General features: G+C 40.5%; 1 protein-coding gene across 7 annotated transcripts in view; it reads right to left on the bottom strand.

Annotated features, from left to right (window-relative positions):
* Nucleotides 1-22649, bottom strand: part of PLXNA1 (plexin A1) — a 460921-nt gene that overhangs the window by 411733 nt on the left and 26539 nt on the right. The window contains exon 1 of one of the 7 annotated variants that reach the window (XM_061618389.1): nucleotides 19555-19606. The exons of 3 other annotated variants lie outside the window; for them this stretch is intronic. The gene's annotated coding sequence lies outside the window, so the exon portion shown is untranslated. Of the gene's footprint in view, nucleotides 1-841; nucleotides 883-6328; nucleotides 6389-6619; nucleotides 6648-19554; nucleotides 19607-22649 lie in introns of those variants that run through there. 3 more of the 7 variants (XM_061618392.1, XM_061618387.1, XM_061618385.1) reach the window with 3 other exon arrangements.

Raw genomic sequence — 22649 nt, 5'->3', positions numbered from 1 at the left:
CTTCAGAACATGAGAATCTTGTGACAAAGATGAGAGCATAACCCAAAGACCACAACTCCCAAGCCTTATTCTACTGGGCACATGTATGTGCACCAGCCCTTGGAGTCTTCTCAACGATTCCACCATCATAGGCTTTCCCCTCGCTGTGTATAAGGCACTATACTGACAAGCCAGTCCCAGCCCTAAAATGTTTACTAACTTAAAAGAAGATGGCAGCAGACACCACCTGGAAAGAAACAGCAGCATTATTCCACCTTGAGCATCACAATCTGAACCTGGCAATTCCTACTGGCTAGCACTGCCTTCAGCAGTGGCACCTCAGCTGTGATATGCACTGACTGGAAGCATCATTCCCATTCACCAGCTAGCAGAGTATGCTTGCCAACAGGAAGTCAATTCTCTTGCACAAACATGGCCACCATGGTTACAGGAGTTTGCAAACCCTCTAGGCAGACGCCTTGGAGCTCAGTCTGAAATGGACTGCATTATATATTTAAAAACAGGAAAAACATGATAAAGTTTACCCAGAGCAGTTCCACTCAGCATGTTAATGGCAATTCAGAGAGCAAGGCAAAGAGACCTAAAAATACATTCCATTATTCTAACTGGACAAAAAAGTAAACAGTGCAAAATTTTCTAAGGGGGAGGAGAAAGGTCTCCTCTGCAATGACTCAGTTACAAACAATACAATGGGATTCAGTGGCAAGTCCAGAGACAAGAGGAGAACAAAGCACAAAAAATGCTAAAAGGCTGCCAGCTGCCTTGAGAATGTTTGTTGGTATACACGTGTGTGTATTGTGTGTGCTTTGTGTGTATATATATATCTCTTTGTTTGACTCACACATGTGCAGCAGGAAACTTGACATCAGCTGGAAATCTGGACTAACCACATGGCAGACAGATCCAATCATCTCCCTTTTATCCCAAGCTGGAAAGGAAATTTGCTAACAGCCCCGCCTTTAAAAGTGCCCAAGAGGCGCTTATTGTTAACAAATCCAGTCATAGCTGCTCTGTGAACTACACTGGGCTGGAACCTCTGTCTGCCTAGCTGCAGCCAACACACACAAACTTCAAAAGAGCCTTTCATTGTAAAGCTACTGACTTGTCCTATAAATGACTTGTACTATAAATGCCTGCATCCCAATTGCTTTCAAATAAAGGTGGTGGAAATGGCTGCTCCCTGGACCTCTCCTCCCTCTCTAAACTCAAGAGAAGCCAGAAAAAAGATCACAGTGTTTTGTGATTTTTGAAACAGCCCTGAATACTTTAGTGCAGATGTAATGTTTTCCAGTCTCTTGACCATGGTTAAGAGATCTAGAGTGCCCTTCAGGCTTGCTCATTCTGCTTTCTTCCCACTCCAGCTCATACAGTCCTACTCCCCTGTCCTACTTGAATTCCCTCCTCCTTTCCGTTCCCAGCAGTAACGGTATCGACACTAAGCAGTACACTAAGCATGGCTTTAAACCAGTTTTGGAAACCCTACTTAGAAGCAGGTTTCAAATGCTGGTTTAATCTAGCTATGGAGCTGGCAATTCTAGATTTGCCTCAGACCCATTTATTATGGTATGAAATTTGCACCATGACTGAGATAATACCGATCTGAAGATGTCAATGGTAAAATCTCTGTGAACTATCTGAATTAGCAAAGAAAGTGAGGCATAATCAGTAACAACACATTTTCAGTTCAGAACCTCGAAATGACTGTAACATCCTTCCAAACATATTGTGATTTATCTTCCATTTAGTCTCAAAGGTTTTCTGTCCCCTTTCTTTCAAATGTGCTTCAAGTAATGAAGCACAAGCACATTTTCCAGTGTTCATATACCACAGCAGTTGGGTTTTAATCTCTCAGTTTACTTCCTGCTTTTTTCCCACTGTGCCCTACAATGTATGTCTAGAATAGGGGAACCTGCGCCCAACTTCCATCATTCCTGACCATTGGTCATGCTGGCAGGGGCTGATGAGAACTGGAGTCCAATGACATTGGGGGGGGGGAACACACATTCTCCCCTAATATACAGCCACACTGCTGGATACAGGACCAAAAAAGTAAACATCTTTGGACAGGGTAACAAGCTGCTCAGTGAAGATCACAACATTGGACAGAGATTCACTTGTCCTATCTCTATAAGAGTGCTGTACAGCTTAATTAATATTCACAACACTAATCATCATGTCATATACCATCAATGTACATGGCACAAGGAACTTAACATTGTAAATGTCAATTGGGCGTATGTGTGGCAGAGGCAAGGGTAATAAGCCAGCAGGAGGAATAGGAGAAGCAAATGTAACAAGGAGTGACTCTGAGCAAAAGCAGTTGCACAGTCTTAGGCTTCATTTCTCCTTCAAAGAGGACCAAGGTGTTAAAGGGTCAATGTGCTATTCTGATCAAAACTCCAATAAAAATAGGATTCTGTACAGATGCGTTCTCTCTTCCTCCACCACCATTCTGCACATAGAGTTCCACAATGAAGCATAGAAAGGAGTTTGTAGCAGACTTACCACCATATATTCTGAATATTAAAAAAAACCTTCACACTGCCTGAAGAAAGTCACTTTTAATCTGGTGAGTGAACACTTCAGAGACAGGAGAGCAACATTTTGGACTCTGATTACAGAGGCAAGAAAAAGAACATGAAGCCATGACCGTAGCCATTTCCGACACCAATGTCTAGTTCGCATATGTACATAGTTACTAATGAACAATATAGTACATAAATGTGAAAAATGCTTAATAATAACGTTTATCCCAACCAAATTTACACCAATTCTGTGATGTGGGTCACTAGTGCCATTACAGTATGACAGATGGGGAGCTCAGACACAGAGAGAGGGATCTGTTCAAAATGACTAATGAGTATATGTTTGAACTGTGAGTAATTTCAAAGTCTCATGGTTCCAAGGCCTACGCTGAAGCATGCTGGTTTTCATGAAGAAAAAGACCATGAAAGCAAGCCATAAGTAAAGCACTGGCCTTTTTATATGCCTCCTACTCCTTTTGCATTTCTGCAACTCTAAAGTAGCTTTACTCTACTTTCTCTAAACAACATATGTGGTTGATGTTTTTATTATAATACTGTGTTTTTAGTCTATATCCCACATTGTGATTTTAGATGAAAGTGTGGTTTATTTTAAATAAATAAATAAAATGCAGGTACTATTGAAATGGAAATGGACTGCCTTCAAGTCGATCCCAACTTATGGTGACCCAACAATTTAAGCCATCCTGCTTTGCAACTCATGACGAAGGATACCAGAGGCATGGAGGAGAAGAAGACAATGGAGGACCTCATAGTGTGATTTGCTCTGGGCCCTGGATCCCCCTAGGGACACCCCTGTCATGTCATGTCCAAACTGGCCCCATATCAAGTTTTAACACCACTTATTATAAGCATGGTACTTTACATGGTCCAACACTTGTCTTGTTGTTAATGTGTTAATGAGGCTTTTCTACAGGACTATAGCAAGCCTTTAAGCTTTGTATTCCATGTGAAGACAATCCACATCAGGCTGATTCTTACAGATATCTACCAAAAACATAGTATTCCTTATGGCACCTTTTACTTTATCACAAGTCTTGCAATAACTGGCCCTTCCATTATAGATAGTAATGTTATTTAACTGCATGACAGCTTTAATTTTAAGGTTTTTCTGGATATTCCACAACAGAGAAATAAAAGCTTAAAATATACCTCTTGAGTAACATATGAGTTCCAAAACTAAATTTCTAAAAACGCATTTAAATTGACCCCATAGTTTTGTAGGGGAGGGATCTGACTCATGATGTTAGAACTGACAATTCAGAGGAGAAGAATATTTGTCTACAGGTAAATTTATTAACCCAGTCAACCTCTCTCAAATGGATCCAGTATTTTATGGGGATGGGTGCAAACCAGAGCTGTATAAACCTAAATAACAAGAGGCACACGGACTGTGATTTATTTAAAGTATGTGCCAATTACAACTTCAGTGCTGCTCAAAATGAATCACTTATGATATATATCTGCACCTCCTGCTTCTATCACTGCAACCAAAAAAAGGGGGGGATATTGTTCATTGTTGGAAGGAAAGGTATAGCAAAGAACTAGTTCCCACCAATATTATTTTAATAACAGTATAGATGATAGCTATATATTGTGAACATGGTTTAAAAGACAATTTGTAGCTATTCCAGAAACACAGCACCATCTGGAAGCACACAAAGTAATACTGTTAGACTGCTACTTCCATTTAATGCAGTCATGGGGAACCTGTGGTCTCCCAGATATTGCCAGACTACAATTCCCATCACACCTGACCACTGGTCATGACTGCTTGGGCTGATGGGTTTTGGAGTCCAACAATATCTGAATGGCCACACTGTCCCCATTCTTGATTTAATGAGAGCCAGAACCACAGGAAGGAAATAGAAGAAACAAGGTATGACTCAAGATTATACAATGTGACTAAGAAGCACATTTATTCATTATTAGATTTATATCCTGCACCTTCCTCCAAAGGAGCCCACAGCGGCAATGGTCGTGATTCCACAATGCATAGTTTATAGCACAAACACACATTAAATGCCACCTTAATATACAGAATAGTGTATATTCTAAGGACACTGGGATACAATGCTCCATCTTAGCTCATCATTATGGCATTGCATGCTGGAACTTGTAGTCTCATTTCCACAGACAGCTCCGGCGCTCTAAAGATAATAGGAACAGAGATGTCTGTTGGCTCAGATTTATGGAGGCCTTGGGCTTCTGCTTATCATACAATGCAGCACCTCATCTGAGCAAAGTTTTATAGGCCAGGTAATGAACAACAGATTTTTTTTTGGGGGGGGGAGAAAAACTGTTTGGGTTGAAAGAAAAAGCATTCTGTAGCATTCTAAAAGGACATGCAGCAAAGTATCCTAATCTCCTACTTCATTATCACAGAAGCAATGAGACCCATTAGATTAACAAGAGGCAGTAAGAAAGGAATGACTCTTTAGATTGAAAAGAGAACAGATATTGAATTAAGACAGCACAGGTAATCTTACATTTAAAAAAAAGAAAAAGAGGTGGACAGAAAACAACCAACATTTATTCTCAGTTAGGTGTAGCATACCATCTCAAATTAAGTTGCTACAACAGACCTCTTTAAACAAGGGTTCTGTTCATGACATGAGAATAAATGAACTGGTACCCTAACAGCACAATCCAAACCCAAGATCCACCAGGATGAGTGTGTTTAGAACAGGTGGATCTTGGGCTGTCTTGGCAGATTCAGGGCTCAGCCAGGACTACACTGGCATAACTCCCATATCCTGGATCAGCCAAGGATATGCTGGTGTAACTTCCTCAGTCTGGTTGAGCAGGAACTATGCTGGCTCAGCCAGGACTCAGCTGGTGGAACTAAAGCTGGCAGAATTTACACTGGGGTAAGTCTCAAAAATGGGGTGTTCCAGGATGAGGCAGGGCCAGGGCAGGGCAAGGAGAGACCTACACCTATTCCCAACCTCTTTCAGTTCAGTCATATGACCTGGCAACCCAACAAAGCATACATTAGCAAAAAGGGTGGTGTAAGTCAAACTCTTATCTTAAAGGGTTGTTCTCCCTCTGCCAGGCTCAGCTGGCATTAGCCCTGCTCCTGAATGGAATTTGGAATAGGGGTAATTTACACTGGCTTAATTTGAGTCAGCACAAATTCCATTTAGGATTACTCTATAAGGCTCTCTCCCTCTCCAGGTGGTTTGGTGAGACTCTACCTTTTGTGCATTAAAGTAACTAAACACGTTTTGATATCCTGATTGAAAGAGCAAATCTTGGTTAATATTCATTATGATTCAAGTTAATCCCAACGTAACCCTGGTGAAGTCTAGGGCAAATTTTCAAGGAAAGGAGAAGTTGCTGGGGAAAGAGAGTATCCAGCCCTCTCCTGATATATTCACCATGGTCAAGATATTGGAAGCGTTATATCTACACCAGCTCAATGTCGCTGTCACAAAAGTCCACTTTTGTTAGGACTTCTCTTACAACACGGTCCAATAATGCCTGTATAATATGGCCATATATACTTGCTAATTATTATAACTAATTAATAGTATTATCACTGATCCAGTAAGAGGAGTCAGTTACACCAACGATGGCAGCATGGCTTGATAAAAATAAACAAGATAAATACGTAACCTCTGTCCTCAACATAAATTCATCAAAAGGCAACCAAACGGCTTGTGGTCTCATTAGCTGACAAACCACAGGCTATTGGGTCCTTTGAAATATGTATTGTTTATTTCATTGGTTAGCTATGTAGTTATTTCATAACAAGCCTTAAGAGGAGTCTTCAGTATACTCACCTTTGTAGTACAAAAGTCTTTATAAACAAAGAAAGAAACAATCCGCCAGAGCTCCTTCCCAAAGACAAGTTAAGAAATGTATGAGGCATGTTAGAAAGCAGTCTCTCTCTCCCTCTCTCCCTCTCTGGAGAAGCCCAGTCAGGGAGTTTGAGTAGGACTTTCCTACAGACAGCTATTCTGTTTGGACAAGAGAATTCCTGGCAGTTTCAATCTGAACTGAAATCTTTTCCCTCTGCATAAAAAACACATTCCAAAGTCTCTAGAGCTTCCCAGAGGGACTCACCCTCTCACCTTTTAGTCATGCGATCAGCAGAGAGAGCCTCTCCTCTGTTTTGCCTTGCCTTTGGTATTCCCAACTTAATTCATGAAGCCTCTTGTACTGAGTTCCCATAGGCCAGAGCTGGGGGAGGGTGAGGAGAAACAAAAGTCATGACAGGGGAAGGAGATCCAGCAATAGGCTGTGCCAGCAACAAAACAGAAGTTCCTCTATGGCAAAGACAGACTCCACTCACCTAACAAGTGAAGCAGCTCCTGGACTATTATGTCTATTCTAGATTATATCAAATCTTCCTCCTTCACACAAACTTCTATTTGGAAACTTTCAATAACAAACCTCAGTTCTTTCGCCTAATTCAGGCAACTCAGCACCAATCCCAGCCCACTTGCACCTTCATCAACAAGGCCTCATCTCTAATCAAGACAGAAGTTTATTATCCCCAAAAATGGCTTAAATACAGTACCAAACCCTGAATGCCAAATTGCTTCAGTAACCTGGTGTTACTGGCTACAGAATCTATTAAAATCAGGGCTTGGGAACATTTGACCCTCCAGATGTTGTTCAATTCCCATCAGGCCCAGCCAACATGGTCAATGGTCAGGGATGATGGGGACTGTAGTTCAACAAACTCTATACTGCCAAAGATCCACCATCCCTGTATTAAATAGATTGGGGACAGCTCCTACAAGAACTATGTTCTCATATGCATTTTTGATTGGTAGTAAATGTTCCATCTCTTGCAAGTTCTGTTCTGGTTAACAGTCTTGCTCTCCCATCTAAGACAGAAACCAAATTTTGTGCATAAATATATATGAACTCTTCACCTTCCAACCATCTTCCAGCCTTCACACTGGCTGAGACAGTGAACCTGACTGTCTCCAGGCCAGATCTTATTACTTATCAATTTATTTATTATATTTATTTCAATGCAAAGCTCTGCATTTATCCAGCACAAGTGGGCACCTCAAATTTTAAAGAAAGTAGAGTCAAATATATTTTCATAATTTCACTTGTAAGAAAAAACAAACAAAGTTTTCCAGCAGCAAGAAATAAGATATATCCCCCATTGTGTATAAATGTCAGTATCTGTACATAATGCTATGCCTGACCACATGAGGTGCATAACCATGATAACCTTAGTAATATGTAGAAAGGAGATTGAATGCATGAAAGGGTTGAGTCACACAGCAAAAATACACTCCCAAACTCCAAATCATTGTCTGGGGAATAGAGAAGCTCCTGTGAATTCAGAAGCTGGCCAGCTCTGCCCTAAACTATATAAGCAGCTTGTAGATTCCTAAAATTCACTTATTACCAAAACAACATTTCTAAGCATCACATTATGCAGCAGCAGGAGCACTGTAGCTGGGTAACCACACTTTAGTCTAGGATGACATACCCCTGGTTTTTAGTTCCTTTGCAATAAAAAGGTCTGCAATTTTAGCAAAAAGCAATGAGGCGTATAAAAAGCAGGGCTCGTGAAAATGTAAGAACTGCTGGTATCCCATACCAGAGATTTTCCCTAGGAAGTTACATAATATACTCTTTGCGTCCAACACATTATGCTAAGAACAAAAAAGAGCTGGTTGGATCAGGCCAATGGCCCATCTAGTCCAGCATCCTGTTCTCACCATGGCCAAACATATATTTACAGGAAGCCCACAAGCAGAACCTGGTATTCAGAAACACACTGCCTCCAACCATGTAGTAGCCACTGAAAGCTTTATCCTCGATGAATTTGTCTCATCCTCTTTTAAAGCCATCCAAGTTAGTGGCCATCACTGCCTCTTGTGGGAGCGAATTCCATAGCTTAACTAAGTGCTGTACTTTCTTCTGTCTGTCCTGATTCTTCCAACATTCAGCTTCATTGGATGTCCATGAGTTCTATTGTTATGAGGGATAAAAACTTTTCTCTCTCCACTTTCTCCATGCCTTCCATAACTTTATACACTTCTATCATGACACCTCTTACTTGCCTTTTCTCTAAACTAAAAAGTCCCACATGCTGCAGCCTTTCCTCATAGGGGAGTTGTTTCATTCCCTTGATCATTTTGGTTGCCCTTTGCTGAACCTTTTCCAACTCTACAACATCCTTTTTGAGGTGAGGCGACCAGAACCGTACACAGTATTCCAAACGCAGCCACACCACAGATTTATATAACAGCATTATGATATCGGCAGTTTTATTTCTATTACCTTTCCTAATGATCACTAGCATGGAATTTGCTTTTTTCACAGCTGCTGCACATTGCTTCTACATCTTCATCAAGCTATGCACTATGACCTCAAGGTCTCGTTCTTGGTCAGTCACTGCCAGTTCAGATCCCATGAGCATATATATGAAATTAAGGGTTTTTGTTGCAATATGCATAATTTTCACTTGCGCACATTAAATTGCATTTGCCATTTTACCACCCAGTCATTCTGTTTGAGAGGTCCTTTTGGAGCCCTTTGCAATCCCTTCTTTGTTTTAACAAACCTTAACAATTTAATATCATCAGCAAACTTGGCCAACTCACTCTTCATTCCTAACTCAAGATTGTTTATGAACAAGTGAAAAAGCACAGGTCCCAATACCGATCCTTGGGCAGCTTCACTTTCTACATCCCTCCATTGGGAGGGCTGTCCATTTATTCCTACTTTCTGCTTCCTGTTTCCTAGCCAGTTCCTGATCCATATGAGGTTGTCTCCTCTTATTCCATGACTGCTAAGCTTATTCAGGAGTCTTTGGTGAGGTACCATGTCAAAAGCTTTTTGAGAGTCCAAGTACACTATGTCCACTGGATCACCTCTGTCAATATGCTTGTGGACACTGTCAAAGAACTCTGACAGGTTAGTGAGGTTAGTGAAATAGGACTTATCCTTGCAGAAGCCATGCTGGTTGTGCTTCAGCAAGGATTGATCTTTATAATAAGATATCCTTGTTCATCTCATGCAAATCACTTAAAGATCTGCCAGTAGATCCTGATCTACCTTCTGCCCACCTCTACCCTAGAGTTACAAACCTAATTTTCCAATCAAAGCAAGTGATGCCACTTATAACCAACAGAGCTTGACTATGTCACCACCCCCACCATCAGTCGCTTTCTTAAAAATAGTATGAAGGGAACATCACAAGCATTGGTCTAAAAACCTAGAAGTAGGCTGGGATTGTTCATCTTAGTTTAAAAGTGATTTGCCTTCTGGCAGGTGTTTAGGAGAGAACAGGTAAACAACTATAGAAATGTTATATTATAACATCCTCACAGCAAGAGTATAAGAATTTGGGTGTTAATTGTGAGAAAACAGTAGCAGTTTGCTTTTTTGTGTGTGTGACACAACACACCTGAGTGCATGCATATGAGAAACAATGCCACAGCAATGAGAGAATGGGGACTTTGAGCTATGTTATCAGATATCCATCCTATGTCTCCCATGGTGTCTGCATTTGAAAGGTGCTAGCAAAATAAACAGAGATTCCCCAGTTTAATTTCTCCCTACTTGCTATCCATTCCTGTGCCCCTTCTCCATCTTTTCCAATCACTTCCACCTATATTCAGACTGCAAAATCTTCATGCCAGAACATTTTAAGCAAGAGGTAGTTTTATATCATGGGAAAGTGACATTTTTATTGGGCCTGTTAGAATGGACTTATAATTAAAGCAATGGCTGCATTTGCCTATCTTGCAAATGTATATAGATTACAGATACCAAGCATCTAATATTAGGCAATTCATGCAGAAGCTCCTGCCATTGGTCATTTTAAGAATCATCATTTTGCTGTGGCTTAAAAGACTTGCTAGATATTTATTATAGATTTTATTTCAGAACCAATACTAGGTTTGGTGGGATGCTTTGTCTTCATGCCATACTTTGCTGTTTTAGGAGATAGGTAATCTGCTTTATATTATACTTAAGTAAATTTCAGCTGTGATAGCAAAAACTGACTGACTGCAAAATCCAAGGAATCATTAAGATACAGTACAGGGTATGCCCTAAGTGAGTGTATCTCATGAGGCATCGGGCATGCTTGCCAAGAAATGCTGTACCTATGTATACACACACAGCTGATCTATAGAGGCAGCTTGCATGAATGCCCCTTGGGAAGGCGGCAGATGAAAAACAGGCAGCTGCGGTGCAGGAAGAAGTTTTTGGCACTGTAATCTGAACGGCATATAACAAGTCTGCCCTCAGAATATACCATCCATTCCAGCAAGCATCTTCAGCTTGGCTTTTTGCCAAACAGCTGGGCTGCTGTAACCTCTAGCAGCGGGGCACTAGAGCAGACCCATACATTTTCCCACCTCCACCCCATCCTCCAGTCCTTGCTCAAAAGGACTTTGCTTTGCAGAAGTCTGACAGGAGAACAAGAGCAACCACTGGGCATTTTGTGACACAAATCGTACCCCAAACATCTGTCAGAAGCAATCACAATCTTCCAGTCATTTCCAGTTCCTTTAAACATGCAACAAAGAAAATGGGGGTAGGGAGGGAGATTGCTGGAAGGCAGAGCAGCTAGCAAGCATCACCATTACCAGACCAGTAATGCTTAAAGAAACGAAGACTGATTAGAAGCAGACGGTTGCTTTCTATACACTAAGGCACATTAAGATTCAAAGCTATTGTTCTAAAACCATGATCTCCTGCTCTTCTCTCTCTGTCTAGCTGACCTTTACAGGGAATTCCAGGGTCTTCTTCTCAAGCATACATATGCAGATCACACAATCTTGTTTACTAGTCTATCAGGTCACAGTGCTAACAGTGAAGCAGCTCTGCCTAGGATTATGGATTCAGTATAATAATAATAATAATAAATTTAATTTCTTCGTCGCCTATCTGGCCAATGGCCACTCTAGGCGACTTACAAAATTGTTAAAATACAGTTGATAAAATACAGTAATACAACATAAAAACAATACATCTGCAGCAACAATATTAAAACTGGGCAGGAGGCATTTCAGTTATAACAATTAACCCTCCCCGGATACCCCGAAGGCCTGCTGAAAGAGCCAGGTCTTTAAGGCTTTCCGAAACACATTTAGGGAAGAGGCGTGCCGGAGATCTTGTGGGAGGAAGTTCCAAAGAGTGGGGGCCGCCACTGAGAACGCCCTCTCTCTTGTACCCGCCAATCTGGCTGTTTTAGTTGGCGGGATTGAGAGAAGGCCCTGTGTGGCCGATCTTGTCGGGCGGCATAATTGGTGGCGTTGAAGGCGCTTCATAAGATAAACATATATCCGCCTCTAGGATGCACACCTTAACGTGTGAGGGGGTTTGAGTCAAAGAAGCTGAGAGCAATGCTGTCAGGAGTCTAGAGCAAAAGGCTAGACTCCTAGCAGAGACACCCAAGGCGGAATGGTCAAAGCTGAGACACCAGACTAAGATGCATCCAAACTCAGAGGAAGGCAATGGTAAACCACCTCTGAACATCTCTTACCACGAAAACCCTATGAGCAGAGTATCCAAAATGCAACACGAGATAGTGCTGGAAGATGAGAACCCCAGGTCAGATGGCACTTAGCGAGCTACTGGGGAGGAACAACAGACAAGTACGAGTAGCGCTGTGGCTAATGACACAGCTGGCTCAAAGCCAAATGGAAGCCCAGAGGCTGATGTGCACAGATGCAAAAGGAGTCTGGAGTTGTACGACGCACACAATAAAATGTAAATGTACTGCGTTCAAGTCGATTCCGACTTTTGGCGACCCTATGAATAGGGTTTTCATGAGGGTGAGAGGCAGTGACTGGCCCAAGGTCACCCAGTGAGCTTCATGGCTATGTGGGGATTCGAACCCTGGTCTCCCAGGTCGTAGTTCAACACCTTAACCACTACACCACACTGGCCCCTGATGCACACAATAGGAACATGGAATGTGAGAAGCATCAACCAGGGAAAGTTATAAATTGTCAAGAAAGAAATGGAACGCATCAACATTACAATACTTGGCGTGAGTGAATTAAAATGGACAGAAATGGGACATTTTCAATCAGGCAACTACAAAATATTTTATGCAGGAAATGAGAAATTAAGAAGAAATGGGGTTGCTTTAATAAAGAGAAGTGATGTAGCAAAAGTAATTAGGAGCTATATCGCAAGGCATGAGCAAGTTATATCAATGAGATTAAACAGGAAACCTATTAACATAACCAACATCCAAGTCTACGCTGCAATGGAAAACACAGAAGAAGAGGAATTGAAGGTATTTTACACAGAAGTACAGGAAGAAATTGATCAAACACCAAAACAAGATGTGGGGACTGGAATGCCAAAGTAGGGAACAGAGAAGAACTAGAAATTGTGGGAAATGGCGCTTAGAAGATAGAAATAAAGCAGGAGAAAGACACTGAATTCTGTGAAGCCAATAACTTGATGCTTGCAAACACATTTTTTGAGCAACTGAAAAGACAACTGTACACATGGACATCACCAAATGGTCAATATAGGAATCAAATTGATTATATAATTGGTAGCAGAAGACGGAGAAGTTCCATACTTTCTGCGAAAAAAAGACCAGGAACAGATTGCGGTACAGACCATGAACTGGTCATATTGAAAATCAGAGTAAAGCTAAAGAAGAAGAACAAAGCAATCATAATGCCAAAATACAATTTAAATAACATCCCAGAAGAATATAAAGATCAAATAAGGAACAGGTTTGAGGCTTTAAACTTGGCTGACAGAGAACCAGAAGAACTATGGAGTGAAGTCAGAGACATTATCAGGGAACAATGCAAAAAGACAATACCTCTAGTTAAAAAGAGAGAAAGACCTCAATGGTTGACTGAAGAAACTCTTAAAATGGTTAAAGAGAGAAGGAAAGCAAAAGCAAAAGGAGATAGAAACACAGTCAGAACCCTAAATGCAACAATACAGCGACTAGTACATAGAGACAAAGAAAACTATTAAATAGTTACTGTATAGAAATAGAAGAGGACAACAAAAAGGGAAGAACAAGAGCCCTATTCCAACAGTTTAGAGAAATGAAAGGGAAATTTAAACCACAAGTAGGGATGTTGAATAATCAACAGGGGAACACACTGACTGACCGAGATGAAATAAAAGGAAGATGGAAGCAATACACTCAAGAACTATATAAAAGAGATGCAAAGATGACAGATTCATTCACAGAGGAACTGTATGATAAAGAACCAGAAATTTTAGAATGTGAGGCGAAAGCTGTTAAGAACATAAGAAGAGCCTGCTGGATCAGGCCAGTGGCCCATCTAGTCCAGCATCCTGTTCTCACAGTGGCCAACCAGGTGCCTGGGGGAAGCCCGCAAGCAGGACCCCAGTGCAAGAACACTCTCCCCTCCTGAGGCTTCCGGCAACTGGTTTTCAGAAGCATGCTGCCTCTGACTAGGGTGGCAGAGCACAGCCATCATGGCTAGTAGCCATTGATAGCCCTGTCCTCCATGAATTTGTCTAATCTTCTTTTAAAGCCGTCCAAGCTGGTGGCCATTACTGCATCTTGTGGGAGCAAATTCCATAGTTTAACTATGCGCTGAGTAAAGAAGTACTTCCTTTTGTCTGTCCTGAATCTTCCAACATTCAGCTTCTTTGAATGTCCACGAGTTCTAGTATTGTGAGAGAGGGAGAAGAACTTTTCTCTATCCACTTTCTCAATGCCATGCATAATTTTATACACTTCTATCATGTCTCCTCTGACCCGCCTTTTCTCTAAACTAAAAAGCCCCAAATGCTGCAACCTTTCCTCATAAGGGAGTCGCTCCATCCCCTTGATCATTCTGGTTGCCCTCTTCTGAACCTTTTCCAACTCTATAATATCCTTTTTGAGATGAGGCGACCAGAACTGTACACAGTATTCCAAATGCGGCCGCACCATAGATTTATACAATGGCATTATGATATCGGCTGTTTTATTTTCAATACCTTTCCTAATTATCCCTAGCATCGAATTTGCCTTTTTCACAGCTGCCGCACACTGGGTCGACATTTTCATCGTGCTGTCCACCACAACCCCGAGGTCTCTCTCCTGGTCGGTCACCGCCAGTTCAGACCCCATGAGCGTATATGTGAAATTCAGATTTTTTGCTCCAATATGCATAATTTTACACTTGTTTATATTGAATTGCATTTGCCATTTTTCTGCCCATTCACTCAGTTTGGAGAGGTCTTTTTGGAGCTCTTCGCAATCCCTTTTTGTTTTAACAACCCTGAACAATTTAGTGTCATCAGCAAACTTGGCCACTTCACTGCTCACTCCTAATTCTAGGTCATTAATGAACAAGTTGAAAAGTACAGGTCCCAATACCGATCCTTTTTTTTTTTTTTCAATAATTTTTATTCAGATTTTCATAAAACATACAAGACAAAATCATAAAACATTCAAAGACAAAAAACAAAATCAAAAATAGTTAAACAAAAAGAAAAAAAGAGAAGAAGAAAAAAAAAAAACAAAAATAAAAAATAAAGAGTAAAATATTGACTTCCCATTTGTCAAAGATCAAATCAGTTATAAGTCTATAATATATAGCAATCCTGTCTCTTAAGTCATATTATAAAATCACTTTCCTCCAGTAGTTATCTTACTTAATCATCAAATCTCATAAACATTACTTTATTCTTTCCACAAAAAGTCAAAGAGAGGTTTCAATTCTTTAAGAAATATATCTATCAATTTTTTTTTCCAGATAAGCATATCGATTAATCCATCTCATTACTAATTATGATAATCTTATTGTCATAACCATAGTCAAAATAAACATTTCAATTAATCCATCACATCAGAATCTGTTAGGTTCAGTAATTTCAGTAGCCATTGTTCTATTATCTCTATTAGTTCCATTTTCCATCTTCCATCTTCAGTAGTCTTGTTAAGTCCAGTAATTTCAATATCCAATCTTCCATTATCAGTATTCCATAATAATCTTGCTGTCAAAGCCATAGTCATATAATAAGAGTCTGATGGGAATTACCTCTATCCCAAATATTTTCTTGCCATCCATTCTGAATAAGTTGCTGAAATACTGCTGTAAAATCATATCTCTGTTCTTTTTTTCAAAATACACTGGGTCATCTCTTAAAAGTTTTTCCATTGTCACATGGCTGCAGTTAATTCCATAGATTTTCTCTATATTGGGCTCCATCACATCATTCCAGTCCAGAAGATAATCCATGCCATTGATAACTTTATCTCTAGAATCTTCATTAATTTCTTCAGAGATAACATTGAGTTCCAAACAATAGATTTTATTTCTAAAGTCCATAGACTCCAAATCTTGTTCCTGTTCCACGTTTGTTCCAATCTCCGGGATCTCCTCTCTCACAGGGACCCCTATTCCAGTCTCCAGGGTCTCCTCTCTCACAGGGACCCCTATTCCAATCTCCGGGGTCTCCTCTCTCACAGGGACCCCTTCCAGGGTCACCTCTCTCACAGGGACCCTTATATCTTTAATCTCCTGCTTCATTTTACTCAATTCAATTTTCGTTATCTCAATCTCATTCATTATTCTCTGAAACATAGTTATTTCCAGATTCTCAGCCACTTTCTTAATTGCCATTTTAAAAGAAAAATATAGGAAAACCACTTCTTATTTCAGCAACAATTGGGTTAATACTCCAAACTTGGTGACATCACAGTATAAACAGAGCAGACAGCCTTATCTCTCCAATAGTTAAGTAAACAAAATGCAGTTCCCAGGATCGAAGCAATTAATGGCAATCGTCAAGAAACAGATTCGTCAAAATAAAATAGACCAAAAAGAGAGTAGTCTCAAAACAGTATAATATTTTTCAAAATAAAAATCTGGAATAGAAATCCCTCTTCTGTGTGTATCTTTAGAATGCAAATCCAGGACAGCTTTTTGCAACAAAAACAGAGATAAGCTATTAATTAGTGCGTAGCAGAGAGAAGTTACGGCTCCCCAGTGAGATGTCAAAAACCGATCAATCTGGCAAATCTCTTTTAAACAGCAACAATTTAAGTCAAGTAAAAGAAAAATATAGAAAGAAGGGTGCTTGCCTGTTAGTGCGTTCTCTCTTAGAAGATAAGGTGAACGTTCGCTTTATCAGATAGAGCTTGCTGTTGAAAATCCGTCCCACCTTCGTCGGCTGGACCTCGTCCCATAAATTAATGAGATCTGGTCGTCCCAACAAAAATAGGCTTTGAGGTTAATCTCTTCGTTTCTCCCTACCCGGGAGAAGTTTAATCAGTCAAAAAAAAAAGAAAAAACTGACTGATATATCTGAATAAGCTTCTTTTGAGGCAGGAGCCCGTCTCAAAAGCAGGCACAGGCTAAGTCACCCTTCCCGGAAGTCCCCAATACCGATCCTTGAGGGACTCCACTTTCTACAGCCCTCCATTGGGAGAACTGTCCGTTGATTCCTACTCTCTGCTTTCTGCTTCTTAACCAATTTCTTATCCACAAGAGGACCTCTCCTCTTATTCCATGACTGCTAAGCTTCCTCAGAAGCCTTTGGTGAGGTACCTTGTCAAACGCTTTTTGAAAGTCTAAGTACACTATGTCCACTGGATCACCTCTATCTATATGCTTGTTGACACTCTCAAAGAATTCTAATAGGTTACTGAGACAGGACTTTCCCTTGCAGAAGCCATGCTGGCTCTGCTTCAGCAAGGCTTGTTCTTCTATGTGCTTAGTTAATCTAGCTTTAATAATACTTTCTACCAGTTTTCCAGGGACAGAAGTTAAGCTAACTGGCCTGTAATTTCCGGGATCCCCTCTGGATCCCTTTTTGAAGATTGGCGTTACATTTGCCACTTTCCAGTCCTCAGTTCTTAAAATACTTGGAAGAAACAAATTACCAAGAACAGATGGCATACCAACAGAGTTGCTACAAGCTACTGAGACTGAATCTGTCCAAATTTTGACAAAACTTTGTCAAGAAATATGGAAAACTAAACAATGGCCCACAATGTAAGTGTTCGACATATGTCCCAATTCCAAAGAAAAGGGATCCCATGGAATGCAGTAATTATTGAACTATTGCCTCAATATCCCATGCAAGTAAAGTAATGCTCAAGATTCTACAACAAAGGCTCTTACCATATATGGAACAAGAAGTGCCAGATGTCCAAGCTGGACTTAAAAAGGGAAGAGGTACCAGAGATATCGCAAATATATGTTGGATAATGGAATGGACCAAGAAATTTCAGAAGAAAATCACCCTGTGCTTTATAGATTACAGCAAAGCCTTTGACTGTGTAGATCATGAAAAACTATGGAATGCTTTAAAAGAAATGGGGGTGCCACAGCATCTGATTGTCCTGATGCGCAACCTATACTCTGGACAAGAGGCTACTGTAAGGACAGAATATGGAGAAACTGACTGGTTCCCAATCGGAAAGGGTGTGAAACAGGGTGTATTCCAGGGCCAGCCTCAGACATGCCAGGGCCATTGGGCACAAGCCTGCCCCAGGCCCTGGCACTCCCCTTTCACGATTTGCGGCAGGATCGCTGCCATGGATCACATGGCGAAAGCTACGGAGCCATTCCCTTGCTTAACCTACCTTTCTCTGCTGTTCTGTAGTTGCATGCACAGCGCTGCCCTTAACCAAGATGGTGGTCAAGGTTTACCTAAGGGGCTCAAGCCTCTGCCACCATCTTGGAAGGGCCCCTCAGGGGCCCCTGTAGCCCCAGGCGCCCTAGCCCCACCTGGCCACCCATTAGAACCAGCCTTGATTTTATTATCCTGTTTGTTTAATCTATATGCAGAACATATCATAGAGAAAGTGGGATTGGACCAAGATGAAGGAGGTGTGAAAATTGAAGGGATAAATATCCATAATTTAAGATATGCAGATGATACCATACTGCTAGCAGGAACCGGTAATGATTTGAAATGAATGCTTTTGAAAGGTAAAGAAGAAAGCATTAAAGCAGGACTACAGCTGAACATCAAGAAGACTAAAGTAATGACAACAGAAAATTTAGGTAACTTTAAAGTTGACAACGAGGACATTGAACTTATCAAGGATTATCAATACCTCGGCACAGTCATTAACCAAAATGGAGACAATAGTCAAGAAATCAGAAGAAGGCTAGGACTGGGGAAAGCAGCTATGAGAGAACTACAAAATGTCCTCAAATGCAAAGATGTATCACTGAACACTAAAGTCAGGATCATTCAGACCATGGTATTCCCGATCTCTATGTATGGATGTGAAAGTTGGACAGTGAAAAAAGGGGATAAGAGAAAAATCAACTCATTTGAAATGTGGTGTTGGAGGAGAGCTTTGCAGATACCATGGACTGCGAAAAAGACAAATAATTAGGTGTTAGAACAAATTAAACCAGAACTATCATTAGAAGCTAAGGCGATGAAACTGAGGTTATCATACTTTGGACACATAATGAGAAGACATGATTCACTAGAAAAGACAATAATGCTGGGAAAACCAGAACAGAGTAGAAAAAGAGGAAGGCCAAACAAGAGGTGGATTGATTCCATAAAGGAAGCCACAGACCTGAACTCACACAATCTGAACAGGACAGTTTATAACAGATGCTACTGGAAGTCGGTTGCCATAAGTTGTAACCGACCTGAAGGCACATAGCAAAAACATCATTGCATATATAGATAGACAGATAGAGATAGATAGAGATACACACACACACACAAAATACATTGAACCTTTACAAAACACAGGGGTTTTACAGTCTTTGCCTTTCTTAATTTATTTACTTCATTTAAAATGTCTGCATGTTGATGTTTTAAGGTTTTATGGCGTTGCATGTTAGCCACTGTTATAAAGATAAAGCAGGATAAAACATTTTAAAATAACTAAATAAAATAAGTAGAGACAGCAACCCTGGTTATCAGGGGGTATGTTTTCTCACAGAAGTTATTCAAGGGCACTTCGCTTACACCTCAAGATTCCTCTTACCTGTGAATGATTCCTTTTACCTGTGAAAATATTATCTTAAATATTAAATGAACTGGTATTGTATGTGATTCTTTAAACCATTTAAGGACATATCCAATATTCACTCACCTGCTATACCTCTTAAAAAGAAGAGTCTTAAGAAGGAGAACAAAACCTGCTTTTTGGCCTGAAGCTTTGAGACCTGGGAGGCAAACTGTGCCTTCACAGTTTTGTTTTTTCTTTTTCAGTTACATGCTTGGCCAATCTATAACCTGGCATAGTTCCAGGGCCTGGAATCAGATCATGAAGGAACAGGAAAATCTCAGGAAGCACCGCAACACAAAGCTGTTCCTGGAGCAGCCAGATCCCCACAGCGCTGCTAAGGCTGGGAATTTGAACAGGGCCTTTCCGTTCCATTCAAGCTTACAGGCAGTGGAATTTCAACTAGTTGTGATACTAACCTCTTCAGTGCCTCAAGGCTGTTGCTCTTGACACAAACATGAAAAGGTGGGGGAGAGGAAAAAGAGGCAGGAATGCTCTGGCTCATTCTTTGTGCTCAAACAACATAGCCTGTTAATCCTTTTGGCCCTGTGAGAATTTTGAGTGCCTCATACCATGCCAGATCAACATCCAGACACAGTTTAGTCCTTTATCACTCCCATCCCAGTAACATCACTGCAGTTACCCAATCAAAAAAACCTCACTCCTCAAAGTCATGAGGGATGTATTAATAATCACCATGGGGTGCTGGTATTTTACAAGCCTAGATTGGTTTCCAGCTAGCATTTCAGAGACACTGTGGAGAAAACATATTGTGGTTGCTTTTTCCTAACAAAGCACAAGTTTATCATTAGCATGGGTTTTATCAGCAAAAAAAAAAAAGAATTAAGGATATCCAAGTGTTCAAAAACGACTGCAGCCCTCAAAAATATTATTTAGCAATTAACGGATGTGGAAAAATGGTAAAATGAGGGACTTTTGCACCACTGAACTGGGAAACATCCAGGCAGAAATTCTCACCAGAAAAGAGAATCCAGTAGTACAGTTGTGTTCATGGCCAAATATTTCCCTGCAGCACTACATATATAAGCAGGAAGAGGTCTGCTACAATATATAGGGCCATGGTCTGAAGGCATATGATAAAACAACCTTGTTGAAATTAAGCAGATCTAGATCTGGTCACTGCACGGATGGGAAACAGCCTAGGAACCCCTAAGTACACCACCTTGAGTTCCGTCACGGAAAACAGGCAGGCTATAAATGCAATAATAAATAACAAGACAATTCCAAGCAAAAAGGAGTATTTACTGCTACTGCAGTCCTCTTCCAAATAAATATCAGTTGCTTGTCCTCCCTTACAGATGCTCACTAGACATGGTCAGGGGATCAGCTGCAGCCCAACTGGTTCTGCTCTCATTCTCCAGTCCCTACCATATAGGGTTGCCAGGTCAGAATCATCCCAAATCCTGAAATTTTGGGGGTGGACCAAGTGATGTCATGGGGCAGGTCCAAATGACATCATGGGGCGGGTCCAAGTGATGTCATTAAGCATGATACATTACACATCAACTACAGTTGCTTGGCGCATACAATTCATACAAAAACATTTATCTGATTGGAAATTAAAAGTTAAAAGATGGAGCCTGGGTAGGGAACATTTAATCTAGCCAATTTGCTTATGGCAAAAAGGGTTCAAGTGCCCTCAGGCCAGGCCAGTCACCAGAAGGCCACTGTAGGAAGAAAGGAGTCTAGTGTTGTGGAGATGTTAGATGGGAGCACTCAGGAATAAAGATGGATGCCCCCGAAGACCTGCAATTCTAAACACACTTATTAAGGGACTAAGCCCCATAGAACTCAATAAGAGTTATTTCTCAGTAGATATGGTTTAGATTGTGTTGTTGGTAAAGCCTGACAAGGGATCCTCTGCAAAGATATCCATATCCAAGTAGGGTTGGCAACCCCCTGCCTGGAATGCCAAATTTCTTTACAGATTTGACCCTTCAGTTCAGAAAGAGGTCTGAGTAATGAGTAAGAAGATTCTCTACCCTTTTCTGTCTCCACTGTGGGCTGCTATAAACTCACTTGATAACTCAACCCAATTCCAGTGAATATAATTGACCGAGAGAAAGCACACATGATTTGGTCTACCTTCATAGGCAGGAGCTTAGGAACACCACCAATTGCAGCCACACTGCCCAGTATGTGAATTCTCTTTTACCACTATTGGACAAAAAACAAACAAGGTGAATCATCAGTGGGTTTAAGAAGGTTGAGCGGAGCGCATGGAACCACTGTTGTTGCTTCTATGGATGAAAGGGAGTGAGCATAAAGGTAAATGAAATGCAAATAGAAAAAGAAGAACAAAAGACAGTGATGATTTCTTAAATGCAATACCATACCAACCACAACAAGATTCCTATGAGTAAGGCAGAAAACTAAGCATCTCACAACCAGTCAGGATTCCTAACCAAAAACCAAAAATATGATAAAGCAAATCCCAGTGTATTCAGTGGGGCTTACTCAAACAGGGACAGAACTGCAACCTCAAGTGATAAGCAACTTCATTCACGCAACCCAAAATTCAGAATCATGCCACTTTAAGCTGTTTTGCAACTGTTTATACTTATTTTTATGGTTACTGGATTTTAAAGGGATTTATTTCTTATTGTGAGCTGCCTTGGTTTCCAGACTGCAACCCTACCTCACAGGGTTGTTGGAAAGATTCACACACACACACACATTGGAGATGTAAAAATACATACACCCCATATAATAGTTTATTGTCAAAATCAATTGATCATTGCAGAACATTAAAAAAATAAAATCAGTATTAGTTTCCAACATAATAAAAACAGTGATACCTAAGTAAGCCCTGCCTAATTGCTTTAAAAATAGGATTGGAGGGGCAGAGAAAGATATACAACACAAACACATGTTCACTCAAAAGTCCCATCAATTTACACCACAATCCTAACCATGTCTACTCAAAAGGAAGTCCTATTGAATTCAATGGGGTTTACTCTGGGTATGTTTACTCTGGAAAATCAAGTACTAGATTATTATTATTATTATTATTATTATTATTATTATTATTATTATTATTATTATTGCATTTATATACTGACCCATAGCCGAAGCTCTCTGGGCAGTTTACAACAATTAAAAACATTTTTAAAAGTATACAAATTTAAACCATTAAAACCCATAAAAACAGATAAGCAGGT

This window comes from Rhineura floridana, chromosome 3 (assembly GCF_030035675.1).
Source record: "Rhineura floridana isolate rRhiFlo1 chromosome 3, rRhiFlo1.hap2, whole genome shotgun sequence".
Classification (NCBI taxonomy): Eukaryota; Metazoa; Chordata; class Lepidosauria; order Squamata; family Rhineuridae; genus Rhineura; species Rhineura floridana.
The sequence above is the reverse complement of the archived record's forward strand: the minus strand, read 5'-3'. Positions and strand labels throughout refer to the sequence as shown.